At 46.8% G+C, this 27,658-nt stretch overlaps 1 long non-coding RNA gene across 1 annotated transcript in view; it reads left to right on the top strand.

The window, feature by feature from the left end:
- LOC310686055 overlaps nt 1-27,658 on the top strand; it is a 448,979-nt gene that overhangs the window by 407,856 nt on the left and 13,465 nt on the right. The gene's annotated exons all lie outside the window — the stretch shown is intronic.

Below are 27,658 nucleotides of genomic sequence, written 5' to 3' on the forward strand. Positions count from 1 at the left end.
TTGTCCCGGTTAAATCGGGACCACCTAGGTGCTATGTTATTGTTCATGACTGGTATGAATCAAGAAGTCCCTGGCTTGGATATTGCCTGCCATGAGGCAATCAGGTGACCTTACACAAGCTGCATTCCCTCAACATTATTCCTCCATCTACAATAGGGTGGTGATAATAATAGTAACAACTTCACAAGGTTGTTGAAACTATTATATCGGTCACTAATGCAGAACCCATGGACACGATGGTACTTTTGAGGTCTTCTCCTGGCACCAAGAAAGCTTCTGAGGTCCCAGCCCAGCCCCTCAGTCATGTGATGGTAAGAGTGGTTACCCCTTTTCTCCCTTAAAAAGTAGAATGGAGGAAGTTGGAAAAGCGACGCTCTTTCCCACTTCCTCTTTCAGCTCTTTGTGCTCTCCAAGGCTCAGATTAATTATACCGGATCTGATTCTTACACAGATCTCTCGCAAGAGCAAAGCATGTGTGGTCTCTCTGAGAGGCGTGGTAGCTGATCTGAGGGAAGGTGTGCGAAGCGACTTAGGGCCTATGGGTCTAAAGAAGATTGCTGACTCCTGATCTAAACGGTGCATCCGTGAAACACTCTGAATACTCAAAAGCACTATCCGATTGTTAAATAGCACAGGCTACATCTGCGAACCACTAGTTTCTGGGTGAGCTGTTGCTGATTACAGCACATAAAAACAGGTGCTCGCCCCATGAGAACACTCTCGCCTCCCAGCTTGTTTATTTCAGAGTATTTGTCTGTGAAAGAGTGGAAAGGAAACGCAAACGACTATCAAAAGCTTCATAAAAAGAAAGTGTGCCCCCCCTAAAAAACACACACACATACATCCCAGAATTGAAGCGAATGTGGCTTAGTAGCTGCACTGGTTACAGAATGGACAGCATATTGTATGTGCTGTGTTAGGGTATGTTATGAATAACAAAATCACTGGAGCATTTACATATTTGTTTTCAGCAATTCTGGCAGTTGGGTTTCACCAATCCACGCCTCTCTGCCAGAATCGCTAAACAGCTCTACATATGGCTTCTGAAGTACCATATGCCCTGGAAAATGTTAGCTGATGCCTAATGCTGCTGCTGCTGGGGGCTGCAGCAGGCCACAGTCTTTATTTAGATTTGCATTTGCCGTTTCTGAACAAAGAATATCCCTGAGCAGGCAGCAAAAGAGCCAAAGTATTTGCTGCATACTCAGAAGGCACCAGAAAAGCAGGGTGTGTGGTTTTTTTTTAATGAATTAGGTTGCACGAGTGACATTTGTCGTGTTAGATGCTAAGAGCTCCATACTAAGCAGAGCAGATCACTGCCATTGCAAAGATGGCCGAGATGGCTCTCTGCCTGGCATCAGAAATGCCACATGCAAAAATGAAACAAGGGGAACATACATTCAAAATCCTGCAGAAACTCAGCTGTGGAGTCCGGCCACTCATAACGCTGCAGCTGGGTACACAGCACCCTCTCCTTTACAAATGAGATGATCTGCAAAGGAGAAGGGGGGGTCTTAACCCCTTCCATGCCAATAGGTTTGTCGTGAAGCTCTCCCTCCCTGAGCTGCTTTTACCCCCATGGGGTTCCAGATCTGTGTTCTGTCCTAATATGTATGTCAAGGGGAGAATAATGCTGTTACTTGCACAACCAAATGCTTGCTCATTTTCCATTATTTAGAGCACAACCCTATCCATGTCTACTCAGAAGTAAGTTGTTGTTGTTGTTTCTAGAAAAAGAGATGCCGGAACTCACAATGAATGCCTCCCTTGTTCTCTTATAATAGCAATGGCGCCTACCTGAAAGGTGCCAGAGTGGAGTTTTGGCAAGTTTCAGTTGAAAAAAAGCCATGGTGATGATTATTAAAATTTCTATACTGCCATTCATCTGAAGATCACAGGGTGGTTTACAATACAAAAACACAAAAATACATATCATAGGGACAAACGAAATTGATAACCCCACATGCATACCGTTTAAAAGGCCATAAATAAATAAATAAAATCATTGCATTTAATGGGGGTTACTACCAGGTAAGTGAGTAGAGAAGCACAGCCTAATTCAATTTTTAAGAACATAAGAAGAGACCGGGCCAGATTTAGGTTTGATGAGGCCCTAAGCTACTGAAGGTAATGGGGCCCTTCGTATGTCCAGCTGTCCTTTGTCAACAACAAATTGTTGCTTGTTTTTTGTCTTGAATATATGGTAATTTATGGACCTAACAGGTATCTAAAGCCATTTGTGCATGTTGCCCTGCAACCAGTCCATGCAGAATGTAGGCACCCTATATATAGAAATGAGCAAACCAGTGATATTTTAGGGAGCAGGCTAGCAGGCGGGGCCCATTACTTACATCATAGGAGCCTACCCAACACAAAACACTGTTGCTGTATGTAGGTTTTATTTTATTTGTTTTTTTATCTTATATTTCGGAAATGTACACCCCGGTTTCCCCCCCCCTTTAAATGTTTTTTTTGGGGGGCCCAAGAGAGTGGGGCCCTAAGCTACAGCTTGTTTAGCTTATACGTAAATCCAGCACTGAGAAGAGACCTGCTGGGTCAGATCAAAGGCACAACATCCTGTCCACAGGAAGTCTGCAGGCAGGACCCGGGCGCAACAGCATTTGACTCACCTGTGATTCCCAGCAACTGGGACTGAGATGCACATTGCCTCCAACAGTGAAGTGAGCACACAGCCATGATGGCCAGTATCTATTGCTAGCCTTAACCTCCACAAATTTGTCTAATTCTCTTTTAACGCCACCCAGTTTGGAAGCCATCACTGCATCCTGTGAATGAAAGTCTGTTATGTTCTGAGGATCCAAACTGCAGCAGTCTGATTGGTCCTAGAACAATAGTATCCAGAATGCAGCAGTCTGATTGGTCCTAGAACAATAGGATCCAGAATGCAGCAGTCTGATTGGTCTGCAGGAGCCACCCAGTCCAACTCCAGGTGGAAGTGAATCTGCAACCTGATTGGCCTACAGGAGAATCCCGGAATTAGCCAATCACGTGGGGCCCATTGTGTAAATAATGTATATAAAGCAGACATTCTGGGGGAACTTCCATTCCTCCTCACCACTATGAGCTAAATAAAGAGCATGAACTCCACACTCGACTCTGAGTATATTTCAAAGTCCATAGTTTAAATATGTGCCATTGTGTACAGTGCTTCCTTGGGTTACAGACGCTTCAGGTTACAGACACTTCAGGTTACAGACTCTGCTAACCCAGAAATAGTACCATGAGTTAGGAACTTTGCTTCAGGATGAGAACAGAAATCACGCGGGAGTGGCAGCGGGAGACCCCATCAGCTAAAGCGGTACCTCAGGTTAAGTTTCAGGTTAAGAACGGACCTCCAGAACGAAGTAAGTTCTTAACCCAAGGTACTGCTTTATAGATTATGAATGCCCCTGTTCTGTAGAACCTTCCTGCAGCATTACCTCTGCTCCCCCCAAAACCCCCACTTTACACTCCTGGCAACAGCCATGCCTGGGATTTCTCCATCACCATATTCAGTGTCTGGGAGCTGTTAAATAAGTGCATGTTCCTCTCTTGGTGACCGCAGCATGAATGGCCCACCCAAGGCATCATGCCACAGGGACAGGACTTGCATTGTTGCAGGCTTTTGAATGGAGTTAGCTGAGATATTTAGCTGCCTGTTATCAAACATACAGTAACCAAGTGTTGAGAACAGGGGAGGGAATTTGCATGCCAAATTGGTATGAATAGGAGTACTAAAGTTGATTAGTACCCATGTATTACTCTAGGAATGGGGGAGAATTTTGGTTCCGCTCACATTTATAGGCAAACTCTGTCCGAAACACAGCCATCCTTCAAAATTCACACTTCTCCAAATTTTGCAATGCAATTCTCCAGCCAACTAAAGTGCACAAGATTTAGGCTGAAGTGTTCTTGAAAATCAGTTAGATATATATATATAGATATACATACATATATATGTATGTATAGAGAGAGAGAGAGAGAGAGAGAACATGCAAAAGTGTGTTAAATTTTGGAAAATTGCTCTGCAAAAATTAGTCAAAAATTGCATACAAATATGTGCATATCTCAGCACAAAATGCTGATGAGCAGGTGTGCCAACTTGGATAAAATATTGGATGGGTCAGGTAAGCCCTGCCCCACATGATCAATCACCAGATGTGCTGCATGTACACTATTTGAATGGCAATGTCCACCAAACTGTCCTTCACAGGACCCAATTCTGCCCCCTGCCGGGACCTTAAAACAGGGAAAATGCCCAGCGTAGAATATGCTCAGCTAGTCCTGATGCGCCCTGAGCCAAGGTGTGGCAAGACGCCATCCCCAAATGGAATGGAAGTGTCTGGATTGGCAGAAAACGGGTGATTGGCATCGGGGACAATGGCTGTCAGGACTCTGGCTTCTTCGCGAGTCGAAAAACCCTGGCTAATGAACACTCTCTGCACCTCGCAGATGTGCCACCATCTGACATTCCAAATCTTTGACACACCAGAGCACAGCTGGACAACAGGCAGATCTAGGAAAGCATGGCAGTCTTCCACCCTGTTTTAATGGAGCTCAAAACTCACTGCAGGTGGGGTGGGGGGGAGGGGTGTACAGAGCAAAGGCACAGGGAGCAGCAATAAAGCAACAGCTCTCCCACCCTCCCACCCATAACTTCATGCTCTGCATAAATCAGATTAGCGCCGCCACCACACATACCAATAGACTCCCTCCAACCCCACAAAGGAAGAAACGTAGAATAGCAACACGCTTGCAAAACTGGCCTAACACACCGCCTCTTCTGGAGCAACTCCTACCAGTAGCTTGGCTGCCAGTAGGAATATTGCCCCTTTTGATGTTTTGCTCATGAATACTTCCTTCAAGCAAGTTGCTGAATCACAACTTATTACTAAACTGAAAATTATGGAGAGACCTGGTCTGAATAGAGATATTGAATTCTTGTCTCATTACATATGCTAAAGCTGTTTTTTGTCATCTGCATACTATTCCATGCTTTTTTCCTGTAGGACTAAATGCAGTCGTTAACAGTCATCAACAGGTTTACCATACCCATTGAGTCAATCATCCATCTCCTACTACCCTTCTGAGAAAAACACCACCCCACCCTCCCACCTATATATATGAGTCTGGTGACTTCTGTTTCAGTGTATCTGAAGAAGTGTGCATGCACACGAAAGCTTATACAGTGGTACCTCAAGTTACAGAAGCTTCAGGTTACAGACTCTGCTAACCCAGAAATAGTACAGTTAAGAACTTTGCTTCAGGATGAGAACAGAAATTGTGCAGCAGTGGCAGCAGGAGGCCCCATTAGCTAAAGTGGTGCTTCAGGTTAAGAACAGTTTCAGGCTAAGAACAGACCTCTGGAATGAATTACCGTAAGTTCTTAACCCGAGGTACCACTGTAGCCAGAACAAACTTATTTGGTCTCTAAGGTGATACTGGACATTAAAAAACAAACAAACATTAATTTCCTCCAGGCAAGCAAGAGAAGTTGCAAGGACACATTCCGTCCAGGCGAAAAGACTTGTGGAGAATGCAAAACATGGCCTTTGTCAGGTGTGGCCTGGAGAAGATGCAGAGTTTACAGAGAATCCCGAGAGCCTTGACCTGATGCTCCAGAACAGTTTTACAGATTAGCGAAAAGCTTGTGGGTTTCCGGTTGACCACTGTGAGAACAGGTTGTTGGACCAGATAGGCGTTTGGCTCTACCCCAGTGTTTCCCAACCTTGGGCCTCCAGCTGTTTTTGAACTACAATTCCCATCATCCCTGACCACTGGTCTTGCTAGCTAGGGATGATGGGAGTTGTAGTCCAAAAACAGCTGGAGGCCCAAGGTTGGGAAACACTGCTCTACCCAACTGGGCTCTTCCTATCTATGTTCCTACGGTTATTTCTGTCTTCTCTGAACAGCAGTGAGCCTTCATTCAGAGCAGAGCTATAACTATGGCTAGTGGCCATAGATAGCCTTCTCCTCTGTGAAATGTGGGACCAAATTCCATAGTTTAACTTTGGTGATCAAGTACTTTCTTTCGCCTGTCCTGCACCTTCGAACAAGAAGGACGTGTGGCTTGACTCAGTATAACTAAAACCATGGAAGTATTTTTAAAATAACAACCTCAACCGCAGAGGCAACCATAGAATTTAGCCTGCAATCCTACATCTGTTCACCGGGGAACAGGATTCACTGAACTCTATGGCAGTGTTTCCCAACCGGTGTTCCGTGGCACACTACTGTGCCGTGAGACATTGGCTGGTGTGCCATGGGAGGGAGGCAGGCGAGTCGGGCAGTGAGAGGCGGCGGCGGCGAGGATCCGCGGCGAGCCGGGGGCGGCTCCGCGGTGGTGGTGCCGAGCGGCGGGGCAGCACGTGCAAAAGGGAGGAGCGCGAGACAGCGGAGGAGGAGGAGGCCGGCATGTCCGGGCAGCAGCAGCAACAACAGCAGCAGCAACTCCCGGCGACGGCTCCTCAAGCCCCGCCGCCGCCCCCTCCTCCGCCCGCTATCGCCGCCACCACCACAACAGCCGCCGCCGCCTCAGTTGCCGCCGTCCCTCAGTCCCTCGCTCTGCTGCCTCCTCCCACCCCCAAAGCTTGGAGGTTCCCCGGCAAGGGGGAGGGAAAAAACTTTCACTTTCGTGCGTCCCTCCCGGCGTGACGCTGCGCGCTGACGTCACGGGGCGGGGCTTTAATGGTGGTGTGCCGCGAGATTTTTTTCAGTAAACAGGTGTGCCGTTGCCCAAAAAAGTTTGGGAAACACTGCTCTATGGGACTTTCCCCCCTTTTACTAATGGGACTTTTTGATTCATTAGAACAGTCATCAGTCAGTAGCCACATCCACATGCAATGGAAAGCCAAAGTTCTTGGCTTAATAAACTGTACCGTACATGAGCTACAGTCTAATGCAGCCCAACCAAATCTTGGCTTACTGTAGCATGTGGGTGCAGGCAGTGTGTAGAATCAATCATTGGGCTGGCAAGACATACAGCTATTCCTGAAAGATTGGATAAGGGCATTAGCTCAGTTTTTCTTCATCCAAGGTTCAATTCTTAGCATTTCCAAGTAGGGTTAGGAGAGAACCCTGTTGGGAAATCTTGACAGCTGCTGTCAGTCAGTGTGAACAATACTGAGCTTCACAGATTGACCCAGTAGTCTTAAGGTTGTTGTTGTTGTTTAGTCATTTAGTCCTGTCCGACTCTTTGTGACCCCATGGACGAGAGCACACCAGGCATTCCTGTCTTCCACTGCCTCCTGCAGTTTGATCAAACTCATGCTGGTAGCTTCAAGAACACTGTCCAACCATCTCGTCCTCTGTCATCCCCTTCTCCTTATGCCCTCCATCTTTCCCAACATCAGGGTCTTTTCCAGGGAGTCTTCTCTTCTCATGAGGTGGCCAAAGTATTGGAGCCTCAGCTTCAGGATCTGTCCTTCCAGTGAGCACTCAGGGCTGATTTCCTTCAGAATGGAGAGGTTTGATCTTCTTGCAGTCCATGGGACTCTCAAGAGTCTCCTCCAGCACCATAATTCAAAAGCATCAATTCTTTGGCAATCAGCCTTCTTTATGGTCCAGCTCTCACTTCCATACATCACTACTGGGAAAACCATAGCTTTAACTAAGGTTACCAGACACTTTTTAACTTCAATGGATTTTGTATGGGGGCTGATTTGTAAATCCAGGGACTGTCCCTGGGAAACCGGGACATCTGGTAACCTTATCTTGCTCTGAATAAGTCTGCTTCCTAAGGGTCAGCTGGGATGATTCAGTCAGTAGAGCACAACAAGACTCTTAATCTCAGGGTTGTGGGTTTGAGCACCACATTGGGCAAAAGATTCCTGCATTGCAGGGGGTTGGACCACATGATCCCTGTGGTCCCTTCCAACTCTACAATTTGATGACTCTGTGTTGCTATATGAGTGTCTAGAACATAGGAACCTTATACAGAGTCAGAGCATTGGCCCATCTAGCTCAGTATTGTCTACACTGGCTGGCAGCAGTTCTCTGTGATTTCAGAAGAAGAAGAAGAGTTTGGATTTGCTATCCCACTTTATCACTACCCGAAGGAGTCTCAAAGCAGCTAACATTCTCCTTTCCTTCCTCCCCCACAACAAACACTCTGTGAGGTGAGTGGGGCTGAGAGACTTCAGAGAAGTGTGACTGGCCCGAGGTCACCCAGCAGCTGCATGTGGAGGAGCGGAGACGTGAACCCGGTTCACCAGATTACGAGACTACCAGTCTTAACCACTACACCACACTGGCTCTCAGGCAAGTGTCTCTCCAAACCCTAGCAGGAGATGCCAGGGATTGAATTTGGGACCTTCTGCATGCAAAGCAGATGCTCTCCCAGTGTGTGTGTGTGTGTGTGTGTGTGTGTGTGTGTGTGAGAGAGAGAGAGAGAGAGAGAGAGAGAGAGAGAGCACATCCATCTTCCCTAAATGGAGCTCCTGAAGCTAGTTCACTAGTTTTTCATCCCCCACCCCTCAAATCCTCCAGTAAACATTAATCAAAATGGATAGTGAATACAAAATATGTCCTTTGCTATATCTGCTTCTTAATCCCAAGAGTAATTCTGAAAAGCAGCATTATACAATGCCTCCATTAATCCCTTACACGAGCAAATGCCTTTTTCTGACCTACTACATTTATGTTAGCAGGTCTTTAAAGTCTGCCCAGTTGTTAGGGAAATGCCCATATGCAAAATAAGAAGGGGGAGGGGAAGCAAAGGAGGACCATTAACATAATCTGATGCTCTGTGTTTTCTACCAAAACCCCTTTCCCTCTTATGGAAATGGATAGCTCAACACTTAATCCTGTATAATTACACTAGAGCGAAATTGAGAGTATGGCTTGCATTGTCTTTGGGAGGGTGTCTTTGTGTGCCTTGGGTTGTTGGGTATGGTGGTCATGGAAAGTTTTTGTCAGCCTGGTGCCCTCAAGAGGTGCCGGACAACACTTGTCTTGGCTCAAACTGGTGGGAGTTGTAGTCCAACGGACTTTTGGAGGGACCCAGATTGGCAGAGGCTGCTTTGGAGGGAAAGCAGGGTGGCCTCTGGGTTTTGAATAGTGGTGGAGAGGAAGGAATATGAAATCATTGGGCTTCTTTGCAAGGGGATCTGGACACACACACTGAGTGTGCACCCAAGAGATTTTCACCAAGTTGGCTTCATGCAAGCGAGCCAACTCACATGGCTAACTCAGGACGGACAAGAGAAAATACAAATGCACACAACAAATATTGATTAGTAATAGTTTACTTATTAATTAGTAATGATTAACGCTAGAACTCATGGGCATCCAATGAACCAGAATGTCTCTTCCAACTCTATTATTCTAATAAGCCCATCCACAAACTCTCCTAAAAATAAACCAGATTTCCCCGGTTTGCATATATTATCTTTATATATTGTTATAGCCTGAGCATCTGACACAAAGTGTTAACGGTACTTTCACCAGCTGCTCATCACTTTGTGGTTAGGAGCAAGCAAAATGGCATCCACAAGTGACTACAGGATATCCTCAGGATGCCATCTCACGTGGTTCAAGTTCAAGTGTGTAAGCGCAGGAAAGCGCAGCCTGCTCATCATGCTGAAGTCTTCCAGGCCGAGAATCTGTTCCCAACCCAGCAGCTCTCATTCCATTCCAAGACTGGTCCTTTCCCAGCAGATACCCAGGGTCCCAGCTAGGATGGGGTGGGATCTGGGAATACTTCTATCTCCAAATAGCCCTCTGGGAGCCCTCATTCAACCCTTGCCTCTTGTTAACTTCAATTGATTGATTCACGTAGAGCAGGCATGTCCAACTCTATACCGACTGTGATCTACTCCCAGTATAATCAAACTGGCAGTGATTTACCCATTGTCATTGCCCATAGTTGTTGAGCTTTTTTTTAGGGGGCAGTGACCAGAGTTATTGCACCTTTTTTAGGGGAAAAGACCAGAGTTGTTGAGCCTTTTTTAGGAAGAGAAACGTTTTGTAGGGAGAGAAAACGCAAAAACGCAGGAGCACCAGCGGAGGAAATGGGGCAGAGCATTGGGGCATGTCAAGATCACTCAGGAAGTAGCGGGCAAACTCTTTCTTTGCTCCCATGATCGACCTGGAGAACCCTGGAGATCTACCTGGAGATCACGATCGACCGGTTGGACATTGCTGTCATAGACCATAGGTAGCCAATGTGATGACCTCCAGATCTTGTTAACCTTTGACTCCTATTAGACACAGCGCGACCAATGTCCAGGGATGGTGGGATGCCATGCTGGCTACCCTTGATGTAGAGCATCCCTTCCTGCTCTTTCTTTTAACCTCACCTTTTAGAACAGACTTCCACCTCCCATGTTGCTGTCTCTCTATCTTCCTATATACCGTATTTTTTGCTCTATAAGACTCACTTTTTCCCTCCTAAAAAGTAAGGGGAAATGTGTGTGCGTCTTATGGAGCGAATGCAGGCTGCGCAGCTATCACAGAAGCCAGAACAGCAAGAGGGATTGCTGCTTTCACTGCGCAGCGATCCCTCTTGCTGTTCTGGCTTCTGAGATTCAGAATATTTTTTTTCTTGTTTTCCTCCTCCAAAAACTAGGTGCGTCTTGTGGTCTGGTGCGTCTTATAGAGCGAAAAATGCGGTACATAAAAATGTAAGGCTGTCGCTGTGCAGCCCCCATTGGAGGATTTTAGTACTGCATCACAGTGCTGGATTTACATGGACTCAGGGTGGGATAGGGGAGCAAAAGAGAAGGGCAGCTGCACAACACCAGTGACCATGACCTGGGAGCGAGGAGGGAGAAAGGTGGCGGTTTAAACTAATGGTAGAACCTGGGAGATAGAGGGAACTGAGAGTTATGATTGTTATTAAATAAATATACCACTTACATGCACATAATTGGCTTCCAAGTGGTTTACAAGTATAAAATCAAGTCTAAAATATCCACATGTCATAAAGGTGTACATGAAACAACTCCATCGCAACATTAAAAACATCCACAATTGAAACGTGATGAAGCAAGCCTGTTAAAAAGCATAAGAATGAAAACAGCTAAAAGAACAACTAAAACAATTACCGTATTTTTTGCACCATAACACTCACTTTTTTCCTCCTAGAAAGTAAGGGGAAATGTCTGTGCGTGTTATGGAGGAAATGCCTACGGGTGGCATGCCTACGGATTTTCCTTCTCTAAAAACTACGTGCGTGTTATGGTCGGGTGCGTGTTATAGAGCGAAAAATACGGTAGATCAGAAAGTTCAGGTTCAGGAGAATTCTTGTCTGAAGAGGTATGAAAAAGCCCTTCAATTGAATTTGCTCATGCACTGCCTGACTGTAGCTCTGTGGTCCAGCCAGTCAAAATTTCCTGTTCCTCCTGGCCTGGAGCATCCTTCCTCTTGCATGTGACCACAGGTGGGCGTGACCTTACCTGCCCAGGTAACAAAAGGATGAGTCACACAGCACGCCCTCCCTTTTTTCCTCTTTCTCCTTTTGCCTGCTTCCAGCTAGGACTGCTCTGTTGGCTTTTAGCCAACAGTAGCACTTGGATTGTCCCCCATATTTGTAACTTTAAGTTTTTAAGCCTGACTTCAGGATTGATACTGTGTACTGCCTGAATGTGAATAAACTTACTTTTTGTTGACTATGAATCGGATTGTGGTGTCTTTATTCTTTTAAGAGGGATTCAGGGGAACTTACCAGGGATGTAATGAGGCAGATTGAATTGCCTAATAGTAATGGGACGCTGTGGTCTAAACCACTGAGCCTTGGGCTTGCCAGTCAAAAGGTTGGTGGTTCAAATCCCCGCTACGGGGTGAGCTCCCATTGCTCAGTCCCTGCTCCTGCCAACCTAGCAGTTCAAAAGCACTCCAAAAAGTGCAAGTAGATTAATAGGTACCACTCCGGAGGGAAGGTAAACGGCATTTCTGTGCGCTGCTCTGGTGTCAGTGTTCTGTTGTGCCAGAAGTGGCTTAGTCATGTTGGCCACATGACCCGGAAAAACTGTCTGCGGAGTGGACAAGCGCCAGCTCCTTCGGCCTGTAAAGCAAGATGAGCATTGCAACCCCAGAGTCATTCACAACTGAACTGTCAGGGTTCCCTTTACCCTTTACCTTTAAGAGGTTGTAACGAGCATGCAACCAGCTTTCTGCTGTGTTTAAGAAGGGGAATGCACTCTGCTAAGTGAACAAACTTGCTAGCGCAAGTTAGGAAGGATATTAATAAACAATATATCCTCTCCTGCCACCCTCAACATTCTCACAGCCATATTTATATGGTCCATTTTTAATGGCAGTTTTAAACAATGGGAGAGGTTTGAGTACAGAAGCTCTAGGGCAGTGGTTCTCAAAGGGGGTGATGCCCCTCACTGGTGTGGCAGGACAGCATGGCAACTATGGTGGGAAGGTTTAAGAACAATCAAGGAAACATTTAAACATTTCAGTGTAGTATGGATATACAACCAGAAACAGTATCCATGCCTCTCTTCAAGGGCATTGGCTGTTCTTCTACAGTTCTCCATGACATTGTTGTGAAGAGGGATTTTCAACTCGACAAACCTGAAAGATCAGAAAAGAGAAAGGCTAATATTTGTGTTGATGTGGAGATGAGAGGTCTTTTGTGGGTCAAATTAGACCTAACATAAATGAGATTACCCAGCAAAAACAATTCTGGGAATGATTTGTGTTCTTATGTAGCTGCATCATTTTATACTTCCTGGATGTCTCGTGATCATATTATAAAGTAGTTGTGTTCTGTGTTATAAATCAAGCACTGCTAGGAGTTGTCTGCCCTCTCGAGATATTTCTTATACAGTCATACCTCAGGTTACAGCTGCTTCAGGTTGCGTTTCTTTGGGTTGCGGACCGTTGAAAACCGGAAGTACCAGAACAGGTTACTTCTTGGTTTCGGCGGTCACACATGTGCAGAAGTGCTAAATCGCACTTTGCGCATGCGCAGAAGTGCCGAATCACAACCCACGCGTGCACAGATGCGCCGCGGCGGGTTGTGAACATGCCTCCTGCACGGATCACATTCGCAACCCAAGCATCCACTGTACATAAAAAAAATCTGGTGTGGCACATGTAAATTATTATTGTGAAAGTGTGGCCCAATGAAAAAAAGTTTGAGAACTACTGGGAGGGTGTAATGTAAGGGGAATGGCAAGTGGAGCAAGCAGGGGTCCAGCCGTTAATGTATACATACATACATTCGAGATCTTTGCATTCCGGTTTGTGCATCTCACAAAGTAGGCTATTGCCTGATGAACTTCATTGTCACACAAGACATATATTAGTCTCCCAGGTAGCATCAAGCTCTTGGTTTCTTTCTTCTTCTGTTTCATATCCTCTTGGAACTTGCGCAAATTTTGGATGAGAGAGATTGGGGTGGAGAGAATGGGAGCCCCACTCCAAACCAGACAAGGGGCACTTAGTCACAAAAAAAGGGAAGGAGGGAGAGAAATTACTGGCTGCCGCTTGAATGGAGCTCGCACTGGGCTGACGAATGTGAAACATTTTGCCACTCTCCTCTGTTTTGCTTCAACCTCTTTATCTTGCGATTGAAAACCAATTAAAGGTTTCTATAAATCTGTTAGCCCCCCCTTTCACGCAGGGACCTCTGATGCGCGCTCCCCTTGCCCTTTCGATGCCTCGTCCCTTTTTGTTTTTTTGTTTTACAATTGTTGTATCAATATAATGCTTCCTTTCTTCCTCTGTCTCTATAGATACAGATTTACAAGGAAATCTAAAGGGCTTCCACCGCTATTCAGAGCTTCCTCGTTTGTGTGTGTCCCCCCCTCCCAGCCCCAAACACAGTAGTGTCCTTTCTCTCTGGGCTCCTTTCCCCCTCCTGCTTTGGGAGCTGCTGTTACGGTAGAAGCAGATGGCTCCTGATTGGGTGAGCTTTGTGGCTTTAATACTGAATACTTTATGGAAAAGGACTTTATCATGCTTCGTTGGGCAGAGGAACAAAGAGACAAGATTTACGACTGGAGAAAATAAATCCTTCTCCTCTTTTTTTTAAGGAAAAGACGTTTCAAGCAAGTGCCTTCCACTTTCCCCTAGCAAGACCACATCTCAAATCCTCTTCCTTCTGTCCTCCTCTCCTTTCCTCCTTCCTTCACCACCTTCCCCTTCTCTTTCTAACACGGGGAGGGAAAGGTCTGGACATTTTTAGGGCTTGCCAACAAGCTTCCTCTACTTGCAGCTGTCTGGGCCCTCCGGGCTGCTGTGGGGAGGCCATGCCAGCAACATAAGCTGCTCTGTCGTGGTGAAAAGCAAGGAAAAACTACAGCATTTGGGGGGTTGAGTTTAGAGGAGTGGACGGGGGGAGAAGACCAAAAGGAGGCAGGAAAGTGGTTTATAAAATGATGCGTAGTATATACCCTCCAACATTTCTCCCATGAAAATAGGGATGTTCCTATTCCATAATAACAGTACAGTGGTACCTCGGGTTACATACACCTCGGGTTACATATGCTTCAGGTTACACACGCTTCAGGTTACAGACTCTGCTAACCCAGAAATAGTTGTTGATGTTGTTTAGTCGTTTAGTCATGTCCGACTCTTCGTGACCCCCTGGACCAGAGCACGCCAGGCACTCCTGTCTTCCACTGCCTCCCGCAGTTTGGTCAAACTCATGCTGGTAGCTTTGAGAACAATGCCCAACCATCTCGTCCTCTGTCATCCCCTTCTCCTTGTGCCCTCAATCTTTCCCAACATCAGGGTCTTTTCCAGGGAGTCTTCTCTTCTCATGAGGTGGCCAAAGTATTGGAACCTCAGCTTCACGATCTGTCCTTCTAGTGAGCACTCAGGGCTGATTTCCTTCAGAATGGATAGGTTTGATCTTCTTGCAGTCCATGGGACTCTCAAGAGTCTCCTCCAGCACCGTAAATAGTACCTCGGGTAAAGAACTTTGCTTCAGGATGAGAACAGAAATCGTGCTCTGGCAGCACGGTGGCAGCAGGAGGCCCCATTAGCTAAAGTGGTACCTCAAGTTAAGAACAGTTTCAGGTTAAGAACGGACCTCCAGAATGAATTAAGTACTTAACCCGAGGTACCACTGTAATTTTATTATTTATACTCTACCCATCTGAATGGGTTGAGCCAGCCACTCAGGGAAGCTTCCAAGATATATAAAAACATAATAAAACATTAAACTTTTTTTAGAAAATAAAAAACCCTTCCCTATACAGGGTTGCCTTCAGATGTCTTCTAAAAGTTATATAGTTACTTATCTCCTTGGCTCAGAAGTTGCATAATTCCAAACCCTCCAACATTTCTCTGATGAAATTGGGATGTCCTAAGAAAACGTGGGGCATTCCAGGCTCAAATCAGAAACTGGGACAGCTTCTATAAATCTGGGACTGTCTCTGGGAAATGGGGACCCCTGGAGGGTCTGATAGTATGGCATAGGGTTTTTTTGTACATTATAGTTTATTTATATACCACTTTTGGGGGCCCAAAACTTCCAAGGCATTGAATAGCATATACTGCAAGAGAAATATGCTGGTGATGATGGATAAGATTTAGGAATGGCTTCACTCACAAATGCTACCCAAAGCAACTTACCAATCAAGTATACAAAAATAAAACTAAATACAGTGGTGCCCCGCAAGACAAATGCCCCGCAAGACGAAAAACTCGCTAGACAAAAGGGTTTTTCGGTTTTGCGTTGCTTCGCTAGACGAATTTCCCTATGGGCTTGCTTCGCAATACGAAAACGTCTTGCGCTTTTTTTTAAAAGCCGCTTGAAGAGGCGCAGTTGCGACGGACCGTGCATCACAAGACGAAAAGACTCACGGAACGAATTATTTTCGTCTTGCGAGGCACCACTGTGCAAGCAGTAAAAACCTAAATATATACAGTAGAAATGCAATAAGTACGACACAACAATCAAAACAAGGGGCTTTGTCCAACCAACTAAGTGTTATTCAAAGCAGAAATCAATAGACCTAGGTTAGACATGTCCTATCAAACTTATGAAGCTACTATACCCTGATTCAGCTCTGTGGGAATGTTCAGGGAGGCAGTAGAGGATATATTGTTTAATAATATCTTTCCTAACTTGTGCTAGCAAGCTCTATAACTTAGCAGAGTTTTAACATTCCCCTCTTAAATGCACAGCGGTTTGCTTGTTGCAAGCTAGTTTTAGCCTTTCAATTCCTTGTATTTCCCTTTTGTCCCTCTTAAAAAGAATAGACACGACAATCTTATTTAAAGTCAATAAAAAGAAGTTTACTCACAGTATCATCAGTTCACAATTGAATCCCTGAAGGCAGACTTAGGTTACAAAAGTATATACACGTGGAATCTATCTCATAAGGAGATAGTTCCTCTGTCGCCTGTTGGCTGATAGCTAACAGGGCATCTCTTAGCTGAAGAGCTGTTGCTTCTTCAATGAAATCAAGATGGAGAAGGGGAGGTGTGCTGCCTGCCTTGCCCCTTTTGTTACCTGGGCAGGTAAGGTCACACCCACTTCTGGTCACTTGTAGAGGAAGTTTGTCCCAGCCCAGGAGGAAACAGGAAGTTTATCTACTGGCTGGTGCAAACATCCCTCTTTATGTCCACTCTAGGAATGTTGTACTTGACTGCTATGTGTTTCACATCCCGCAAGCTCATTGGTCCATTTAGCTCAATACTGTCTGCACTGACTAGCAGAGACTCTCTAGGCAGGATTCACTCCCAGCTCTTCCTGGAGATGCCAAGGACTGAATATCACCACCATCATCTATTATTCATACCCTAGAGGTCCCGGGCCCTAAGAAAGTCAGATTAGCCTCAACCAGAGCCAGGGCCTTTTCAACACTGCTTCGAGCCTAGTGGAACACTCTGTCTCATGAGACCAGGGCCCTGCAGGATCCAATTTCTTTTCACAGGGCCTGTAAGACAGAGTTGTTCTGCCTGGCCTTTGGCTTGGAATCAATTTGATTCCCTCCCCCTCCCCCTCTTTCTTTTTCCTTTTTCCTTTCTCCTTCTGTGTTGGAACTCTTATTTGGGGACTTCCCTGGCTTTTTCTGGCCCATGTAGGACCAGTCTGGATAGCTAGCCTTGGTGAAGACTTGACGTTTTCATCCCCCCAAAAAGTTTTTGACTGAGTTTCCACTGAAATGAGGCTGCATTTCTATGTTTTAATGTTGTATTTTAATCTTGTTTTTTAAGCTGTATTCCAATCAATTGTCTTTATATTTGGTGTTAGCCGCTCTGAGCCCAGTCTTGGCTGGGGAGGGCAGGGTATAAATAAATTATATTAATATTATTATTATTATTACCCTGCCTATCTGGCTGGGTTGCCCCAGTTAATCTGATCAGCTTCCAACACAATATAAAAACACATCAAGCATTGAAAACTTCCTAACACAAGACCCTCTGCCTGCTTTCCTGTAGCTTCACTTCTCACAGTGTAGGAACCGCCAGAAGGCCCTCGGAGCTGGACCTCAGCATCGAGGCTGAATGATGGGGGTGGAGACGCTCCTTCAGATATACAGAGCCAAGGCCATTGAGGGCTTTAAACATCAGAACAAACACCCAGCATCTCCAGGTAAGTCTGGGCCCGTCAATAAGGCAATGGACCATCTACCGTAGTCCAGTGACCTGTTTTCACATTGGCCAGTCAGCAAGCAGGACCCAGGTACCAGAACACTTCCCCCTCCTGCAGTTCCAGCAGCTCGTATTCAGAAACAGCATCATTGCCTCTGGCAGTGGAGAGAGAGGGTTTTTTTTTTTATTCCTGCATTGCAAGGGGTTGGACTAGATGACCCTTGGTGTCCCAACTCTACGGTTCTGGATTGGATTTGATATCCTGCCTTTCACTCCCTTTAAGGCGTCTCAAAGCGGCTAACATTCTCCTTTCCCTTCCTCCCCCACAACAAACACTCTGTGAGGTGAGTGGGGCTGAGAGACTTCAGAGAAGTGTGACTGGCCCAAGGTCACCCAGCAGCTGCATGTGGAGGAGCGGAGACGTGAACCAGGTTCCCCAGATTATGAGACTACCGCTCTTAACCACTACACCACATTGGCTCTCAGTGATTCTGTGATTCTATAGCCATCATAGCCAGTAGCCACTGATAACCACATCTGCCATGGATTTGTCCAATCCTCTTTGGAAGCCATCCAATTGGGTGGCCGTCACCACCCCCTGTGGCAGAGACTTTCATAGCCTAACTTTGTGCTGCGCGAAGAACCACTTTAGTTCTTCTCTCTCTGCAATCCCAGGAAGCCTCTGTCAGTCAGCGTAGTGGGCAGTCCTGATCTAGATAGGCCAAGGCTCGGTCTCTGTATGCTTCCTATATTCCTCTATCCCTCTGCACAGAAGTATTTGTTCTGGCAATGCTGGTGCGCCTGTGCGCGCGTCACCAGCCAGCCACACACATCCCACCCATTCCCAGCGCGTGCCGAGAGGTTGGATTAAATGCTCAGGGCAATTAGCTCCGGCCATAATGAGCCAGTGATGGTTCCAGCAGCTCCCCGGCCTTCCACGTGGCCCCGGCTCGCTTTCCCTCCCCCGGGGCTGCGTTTCCTTTCTGCTCTCTCCAGCAAATCAGCTCTTCTCCACGCAGAAAGAGGGGCGCGCAGAGAGCACCCCCAAGGGATGGAGATCAGCTCCCGGCTGCCCTGTCCTTTCCCCCCTCTCCTGCTGAACTCCAGGACCAGCCGGATCCGGCCCCTCCCTCCTCCGAAGCGTTGCTAATGGCGCTTCCCCGGGAAGCGTCGCCTCTCCCACAATCCGGAACAAAGTTCCCATTAAGGAATTCGCCTCGCTCTGGGCTCTCCCTGGTCGAGGGTGGGGGCAGGGATGGGCGCCTAGCCAAACAGCTGCTGGGGCGGAAATGCCAGCATTCATGCCAGCCTCGGTGGCAGAGGGGTTTGAATGAATCAGGGGCTGGGGGCTGCCAGCTTTCAGAGACCCCTCTTTCCATGTGCAGCAAGGGAGGCGGTGGTGTCTCTGAGCATGTGCAGGGTACTTTTCTACCGCTGCGCTGCATACCAAATACCTGATTTTAGGCACACGCCAGCCTGCCTAACTATAAACAACTTTTATGCAACTATATAAAAACAACATTTATCCAGGGAAGAAGTAGCCAAAGGCCTTTACATACAAAGCCTTAAGAATGCTTCCATTGTAGAACCATGGAATTGTAGAAGAGTCGGACACGACTAAATGACGAAACAACAACAAAGAGCTGGAAGGGACCCCTAGAATCATCTATTCCAACCCCCTGCAATGCAGGAATCTCATCTAAAGCATCCATGACAGATGGCCATCCAACCCCTGCTTAAAAACCTCCAAGGAAGGGGAGTCCACAACCTCCTTTCATAAGTTACTCCTCATAAAATGTTACATGGGGGAGGGGGGAATATACGAGAGAGAGATTGCACACACTTTTGTAAATCAAGAAAATCTTTATTAATAAAAAGAAAAAAACTGAGGGAAGGATCTGATGCTCCTGGAGGCAAATGAGATGAACCATGAACTTCCCTTTTGCAGTTACCTCCCTAAATATCCTCTAGTGCCTTTTTTGCTTATCTTAACTGCTATTTAGTGTTAAGTCTTTGCTTATTGTAAGTCTTTACAATGGTACCTTGGTTCCGGAGGTCTGTTCTTAACCTGAAACTGTTCTTAACCTGAAGTACCACTTTAGCTAATGGGGCCTCCTGCTGCCACCGTGCCGCCGGAGCATGATTTCTGTTCTCATCATGAAGCAAAGTTCTTAACCCGAGGTACTATTTCTGGGTTAGTGGAGTCTGTGCCTATGTAACCTGAAGTGTATGTAACCCGAGGTACCACTGTATGTTGTAGAGCTTATTAGACTCTATTTTGTAGTATCATTATGTCTTACTGCTAATAATTGTCAGCCAATAAACCATTTTCTTATTCAAAAAACAAAACAAAACAGTTATTCCAACATGGCAACTCTTTTCCCAGTTGGGTACCAGCTTTCCTTATAGACCAGGGGTGGAGAATGCTTTTCAGCCCCTAGGGCCACATTCCATTCTTGGCACCCCCTGTTCGAGTGGGGTCCAAGGCAGAAGAGGGTTGAACAACAACTGTACAATTTTAGCTGGGCTCATTTCTACATACACTGACCCCTCTCCATAGGAGCCAACTCCTAGGAGGCGAGGTCCCTTTTGCTACCCCAAATAAAATATTGGAGGGGGGCCTGGTTCTCCCAAAGTGAATGGGCCTACAGAGGGGCCAGGAATCTCTGGTCCTGGGAGACAAATGCAGCCCAAAGGCCTCTCTGTCTGATCATCAATGCTCTCCCCAGGCTACAGTCATAGAATCATAGAATCATAGAGTTGGAATGGACCACAAGGGCCATCGAGTCCAACCCCCTGCCAAGCAGGAAACACCATCAGAGCACTCCTGACATATGGTTGTCAAGCCTCTGCTTAAAGACCTCCAAAGAAGGAGACTCCACCACACTCCTTGGCAGCAAATTCCACTGTCGAACAGCTCTTACTGTCAGGAAGTTCTTCCTAATGTTTAGGTGGAATCTTCTTTCTTGTAGTTTGGATCCAAATGGGTCTTTCTTTGCACCCCAAAGAAACTGTCCTTGAACTGTGATGATGCTCTTTGCTTGTCTGGATGGAGGATAGGAGAGGGGCAGGGGTGCCAACTTGAATAAAATATTGAGGAGGCCCAGGTAAATCCTGCCCTGAATAATCAACCGCAAGACAAGGTGCATGCATGTGGGGTGTGAAACACAAGAGCAGTCAAGTACAACATTCCTAGAGTGAACATGTTTGCACATGGGGAGGAATGTTTGTCCATCCAGCAGGTAAGCTTCCTGTTTCCTTTTGGGCTGGGACAGACTTCCTCTGCATGTGACTAGAGATGGGTGTGGCCTCACCTGTGCAGGTAACGACAAAAGCACAGGGCAGACAGCCATCTATCTCTCTATGGCTCTTTCATCAGAGAAGCAACATCTGCTTAGCCAAAGATGCTCTCTTGGCCTCCAGCCAAGAGAGGACCGAGGGACTGTCTCCTTATGAGATACTTTCCAGGTGTATGTTACTTTTCTAAGCCAAGTCTGCCTTCTGGGATCCAGTTGTGAACAGAATGTGAGTAAACGCTTTAATACTTTTATAGAAGACTGTGTTGTGTCTTATCTTTTATGAGGGAATAAGGGGAAAATACTAGAACAGTTCGAAGCTACCAGCATGAGTTTGACTAAACTGCGGGAGGCAGTGGAAGACAGATGTGCCTGGCATGCTCTGGTCCATGGAGTCACGGAGAGTCGGACACGACTAAATGAATAAACAACAACAACTGGAGACCACAGGAGGGGAGAGGGCTTGTGTGGTCAGATCTTGCTTGAGGCATCTGGGTGACCACTGTGAGAACTGGATGCTGGACCAGATAGGATATGATCCAGCAGGCCCTTCTTATGTTCTTATCTCAGCGTCTCCTCCCTCAACCCACCTGGCTGTCTGTACTGCTGAGTGCTCATTTGGCCTCCTTCACCCCAGCCTCCTTTCCTGCTATTCCCTACACTGCACACCTCAACCCCCTGGCATGCCTACACAGGAGCTCTCCATGGTCCTGCCTCCATAACCTTACTGGTGCTTTTCAATCTCCATGTGCTTCAAGGTCAACTCTGAGACGGCTGTTCCAACAGAGGCTTATGACCAATTCAAGGCCAACCCTACCATTAGGCAGAGGGAAGAAGCTGCTTCAGGTGGCAAACTCAGGAGTGGCCATGTTGTGTGGTGTTGGAGGACAGAACTGTGTGTGCCATGCAGCCTGCCCTGTGCCCCTTCAGCTAGCCTGCTGCCAATGACAATTGCCCCATTGCCAATGTTGGAGTAAGATTCAAATGCCCACCCAATCAGCTTTTGAAGATAGCATTGAGGGTAGCCCCACATATAGCACATTGCAGCAATCTAACTGGGAGGTTACGAGAGCATGAAACACCAGACTATTTCCGTCCAGAAGCGGCCACAGCTGATGAACTAGAGATAGCTGGTAAAAAGCACCCCATGGGCCTCTAGCAACAATGCTGGGTCTACAGGCACCCCAAGCAGTGAGCCTGTTCTCTGATGGGAAGTGCAACCCGATCCAAAATAGGTTGAAGACCGTCTCTCTGGGATCAACAACCAACTACTCACATCATCTCCACCTTGTTTGGCTTCATCATCAGTTTATTGGCCCTCATTTGAACTGGCCCATTACTGAACCAAGACACCAGTTCAGACTTCCACAGCCTCACCTGATGCAGAAGGCACAGAAGGAAAGAATCTGATGGTGATAAACTCCAAATCCCAGATGACTGGATAAGTCATCTAACATCCTGTTTCCCTCAGCAACCAAATGTGTGCCTCTGAGAAGCTCACAAGTGGGATATGAAGTCCACACTCCACCTTTGTTGGTCCCTATGAGCCTGAGATATACTGCCCTTGCACATGGAGGTTCTGTTACACACCATGCCTAATAACCAAGTTTGTCTAATACTTTAAAACTTCACTTAAGCCAGTAGCCAACACCACAACTCCTAACAGTGAATTCCGTGATGTGAGTTAGTTATGTGACTGGTGAATAAGCACTTCCTTGCATCAGCCCCAAATCTCAGAACAATTTAATATAATTGGGTGGTCCCAAGTTTCTAGTGGTCATTTATCCCATTTTTATCCCACCCTTCTTGCAAGGAGATCAGGGCAATATGCGTTGTTTTCCTTTCCTACCTCCCTCCCCCCCCCCCCATCCTCAGAACAACCCTCTGAGGTAGGTCTGGCTGAGACAGGGCTCCTGATTGGCTCACCCAGTCAGCAGCCTGGCTGATGGAAGATTTGAACACAGAACTCCACGTTTGTCCTCTGACACTCCATCCAGTATAGGATACTTTTTCTCTGGTACATGGTGATATAGATCTATGTCCCCACCAAAAAATCTGGTTTCTTGCCGTTCATTGATTTCAATAAGAGGGAGTCAGCTTGATCTGCAGCTTTGCTTAAAAGGCAAGACTCACTTAAGCGTGTCTATTACCGACCTGTTGCTGCTTTTAATCGCCTGCTTAATCCTCCCGTTGAAAGTCACGTAGGGTTTGCCAGTGCTAAACTTTGACTGAATCACTCACCTGTAGAAATGAAACGATTAGCCTCTCGAGGCAGCCAGAGAGAAAAAAATGTGTCTTTTTCTGCCCACTTCTGAGGCTAAACGCAATGGGTAGAAATAGTCTCAGCAGTACAGTGGTGCTTAGGGATTTGGGGTGCCAACGCTCTCCAAAGCAATTGCGCCTAAAATCTGGGCGGATGTAATTGCTATGGAGAAGTTCCCGCATCGCTCTCCTCCAGCAAGATTTGCCTGTGCGTAATATTTATTTTCCTGACTTTTCTCACAGTCACAACAACCCTCCGAGGGAGCTTAGGCTAAGGGAGAGTGACTGTGCTAATGTTATCCAGTGAACTGGGTGAGTGGGGATTTGTACCTAGGTAACTACACACCATGTGAATTCATTGGGTGCGAGTAACAAATCTCGCATCATTAAACATACCAGGAAAATAAAGGCAGGAGTTATTTGGAGCGTGTGTGTGTGTAAACAGACATGAACATACCTTTCTCTTAACAAAATTAAAAGACAATGGGTTTTGTGCATTTAATGAGATAAATGCTGATAGCATATTATGGGGTCCTTAATCCTAATGCAGGGAGGGAATCGCATTTATAGGGAAAGATGAGTGGTTTTTGAAATCCTTCCAGAATTCCCTGAGTGCAGACTAAATTAAAACAGCAGTAGTATTTCACAGCCCAACCGTAACCATGTCTACTCTGAAGTAAGTCCTACTGAATTCAACGAGGCTTACTCCCAAGTAACTGGAGTTAGGAATGTATGTTTTAATGCTATAAATCGCTTTGATATTTTTTTAAACAAGTAGCATTTAGGCACATTCCTCCAGGAAGTTATCTAGTTCTCTTCCCCACCCTCAATGAGGCTTGTGCAAGAGAACTTCCACGAGGCTTGTCCCTTTGCTGTCTTGCAGGGAATGCACCAAGATCTACGATGGAAGAAAAGGGAAAGTGAAGCGTCGGGTGCAGGAATCACCTGAGAACTTCGTGACCCTCCACCCCACCCCAGAAAGTCACCGCCCCTTTTAAGGATGCGTGCGTAAAGCAGAAATGTCTGTTGCCAAGGATCCTGGCGAGGTCCTGGCCTTCACCCATCACCCCTGCTCAAAGGTCACCCTCCATCTGTGCTGCAGCAGGCCCGCTTGGCCAACCCAATGCCTTCCAGATGTTTTAGACTACACCTCCCGTGTCAACGTCAGGGAAGGGACGCGCCAATGGCAGCCCCGCCAGCCAGCTTGCGGGTCGCCTGTATAGAGACTAGCTGCTTGGGGAAGTCTCCTCCGGCTTTCATCCATTCTGCTGCTGCAGAACTCTAATCTAGATTCCAGAATCTCTTCTTCCCATCACCTCTCCCTCTTTCGTCATCTCAGTCTAACGCCAGAGATTCCACCTGCCCCTGTTGAGATGGAGGTGTCTGCTGGTGGAGGGAGTCCGTCCTTTCCGCCCCATCTTTCTTTCCACCGGGAAAGTCTCGCTAGCCTTGAAGGGGGAGGTCTGAAGGAAAGCTCTGTGACAAAGCAACTGCTTTCCATGCAGAAGATCTCAGGTTCAACCCCCAGAATCTCCAACTGTGGGGACGCGACTCCTGTCTACACCCCTGCAGAGCTACTACTAGCCCATTAGACAATTCTGGACTAGCTGGACCAATGGTCTGACTCAGTATAACATGCCCAACCAACATTATTGCAGCATATAGTACACTCATACAGTTGTGGGTCCTATTGTTGGTTGTACGGGCCATATAGGGACCCACGTGGCACACTGTACTGCCTCGGTATAGGGCAGCTTCCTGTGGTGCTAGGAGAGAGAGAGAGAGACGGTCTCATGCTCAACAGATGAAGCTTCTCCCAGCATATCTGACCATCAGAAGAGCCTGTTGGATCAGGCCGGTGCCGGATTTACGTATAAACTAAGCAAGCTATGGCGTAGGGCGCCACTCTCTTGCCCCCCCCCCCAATTTCACTATTAATATACTTCTTCTTAATTGTATTTCAGCTCCACAATTACTTTGATAAAATGCATATTTTGTTATGTGCAAATGGCTCTAGATACCTATGAGGTCCATAAATGACCATGTAGCATATATTCAACACAAAAAAACAGGGACAATTTGTTGTTGACAAAGGACAGATGGACATATAAAGGGCCCCATTACCTTCAGTAGCTTAGGGCCCCATCAAACCTAAATCCGGCCCTGGATCAGGCCAATAATGGTCCACCATCCAGCTCTCAAAGTGGCAAACCCCCAGGCAAGACCGGAGCACCAGAGCACTTCTCGGTTCCTGTGATTTCCAGCAACTGGCCTTCAGAAGCATTCTTGCCTCCAAAGGTGGAGACAGAGAGCATAGCCCTTGTGGCCATTCATAGCCTTCTCCCACATGGATTTGCCTTGCTTTGCTAAAGCGGCTAATTCCCGCCTGCCAGCAGGCTGCCAAGGTGCCCAGAAGAAATAGTGACTGTTCAAGTCGACATGCCCAGCGCTGTCTCACAGAGAGGACTCCAGCGTCTTAGATTCCTCTTACATGGAAGTTCCGCAAGGCGTGGAACTGATAAAGGAAGCGCCTCGCCCAAGAGGACTTCAGAGACTCAGAACCTCTGTAAACTGCAATCCTGTGCATGCTAACCCAGGAGAAAGCCCCATTGATTCAAAGGGATTTACTCCTGAGTAGTAACTACGTCTACTCAGAAGTATGTCCTGTTGAGTTCAATGGCGTTTACTGCGGGGTGTGTGTGTTAGGATTGGAGTTAAGCTCCATTCTTCTTTGGGAGTAATTCCTACTGCACGCGGTGGGACTTACTCCGGAGGAAACATGCCTAAGTTCGATCTATAGCTTTCCGTTCAGCTGCATGCGTGTTTTCAAAGAGTCGGACTCCTCGTAGCCTAATAAGACGAGCGCTGAGCGGCTGGTCAACTTTTTTTCGGACAGAGACGTTTTGCAAAGTTTTGCGAAGACACCTTGGAGGACGCGGGGAGATGGCCTTGGCCCGGAAGGAGCCGCAGAGGCCTTGAAGAGGACCGCCACGTTCCTTAGACGTCCTGGGGGTCCTCCATGCTTTGACAGAGAAAAGCTAAATATTGTAAACTGTAAGTATTGTAATGAAAGGGGGGTTGAATATAAAGTATGCAATTAAACCCCGAAGGTAGTGTCGATTCGCGGTGGAATCCCAAGGGTCCCTAAAAAGATAAGAGAGCTAATTTTAGAAAGAGGAGTGGATAAAGTATTCAGGGGACCTTAACCAGTGCAAAGAAGGGAGACATCAGCAAATAAAATGAAACCAACTTTAAAATGCTGTGTATATTCAAAATGGGAGTGATTAGTTATAATCATTTAATGAATTTAAGGGAAGGGGTTATGTAGTATTAATTGTAGTATTAAATGTGCTGCTCCATCTGGTTCCATTGTTGCCACGAGCTTCAGCTAGACTTGCAGAGAGAGCCAGTGCTTGTCTGCTCAGAAGTAAATCCCAGTGGACACAATGGTGCAGACGTCTCACGTTAACCTAAACACATTTGCTTGGAAGCGAGTTCCATCACTGGGACGCAGGAAGCTGTTTTATACCGAGTCAGTCCACTGACCCTCCTGGATTAGTATTGTCTACACGGGCTGGCAGTGGCTCTCCGGGGTTTCAGACAGGAGAAACTCCCAGTCCTGCCTGGGGAGACCGGGGGTCGAACCTGGGACGTTTTGCACGTGTAGGCGGATGCTCTAGCACCGACCTTCCCGGTGGATTTGAATGGAAATCAATTTCAAGTCATTGGCCCCGGTTTAGAGAAAGTTAATTACCCATAAGGTTCCAGTCCTGTGCACATTTGCAGTACTTGGAAATAAACCCTTTTGAATACAATACGGGGCTCAGATGCATAGGATGGGTCAGTGCGTCTGGCTGTTTACCAGAAGGTTGGTGGTTGGAGCCCACCGCGGGCACGGTTCTTGGATTGCAGGGGGTTGGACTAGATGACCCTCTGGACCCCTTCCAACTCTACAATTCTATGAATTCAGCAGTCATAACTTTCAGTGGACCCAGCTTTCTCAGGGCTGGAGTTCAAGGACTCCAGGGCCAGAATCTGCAAGGGGACACGCAATGTTTGCATGCTTTATAACATGGCGAGGGTTGCAGAAGCAATGGACGCGTTGCAGAAGCGACCGTGCAATGGGAAAGCAATAGACGGCGCGGGTCAGGTGAGTAGTAGAGAACATGCTGCGAGTGCCGGAGGCCTCCAGTTCCACAGCTGGCACCTCCAGTTAAAAAGGGTAACTGGGAAAAGACTCAGGCCGCTCCAGAGATCTGCTGACAGTCAGAACAGAGACCCAAAACAGACCAGAGATAGAGCTTTTGGTGTGAAGGGGCTTCATGAGTCAAGAGGCCCCATGAGAACATGCTTCGAGGACCACACAGAGAAGAACCATGTGCGCCCCTCAATTCATGACAGCTCCCGCCCATTTGAGTCCCGTTTTCGTAGTAGACCAACCCTTCTTTCCCAGGAGTGATTCTATCGTATAGAGAGAGATTTGTGGGTGATGATAGCAGACAGTACAAACTCTCTGTGTGTGATTCAAACAGAATATATTTGCTCGTGTTAAACAGCATTGCTTTCTATATTTTCTCAGTTAATGCAAATCAAGAGCA

The sequence above is a fragment of the Podarcis liolepis genome, assembly GCF_965112155.1.
Source record: "Podarcis liolepis genome assembly, chromosome: 9".
NCBI classification, from domain to species: domain Eukaryota; kingdom Metazoa; phylum Chordata; class Lepidosauria; order Squamata; family Lacertidae; genus Podarcis; species Podarcis liolepis.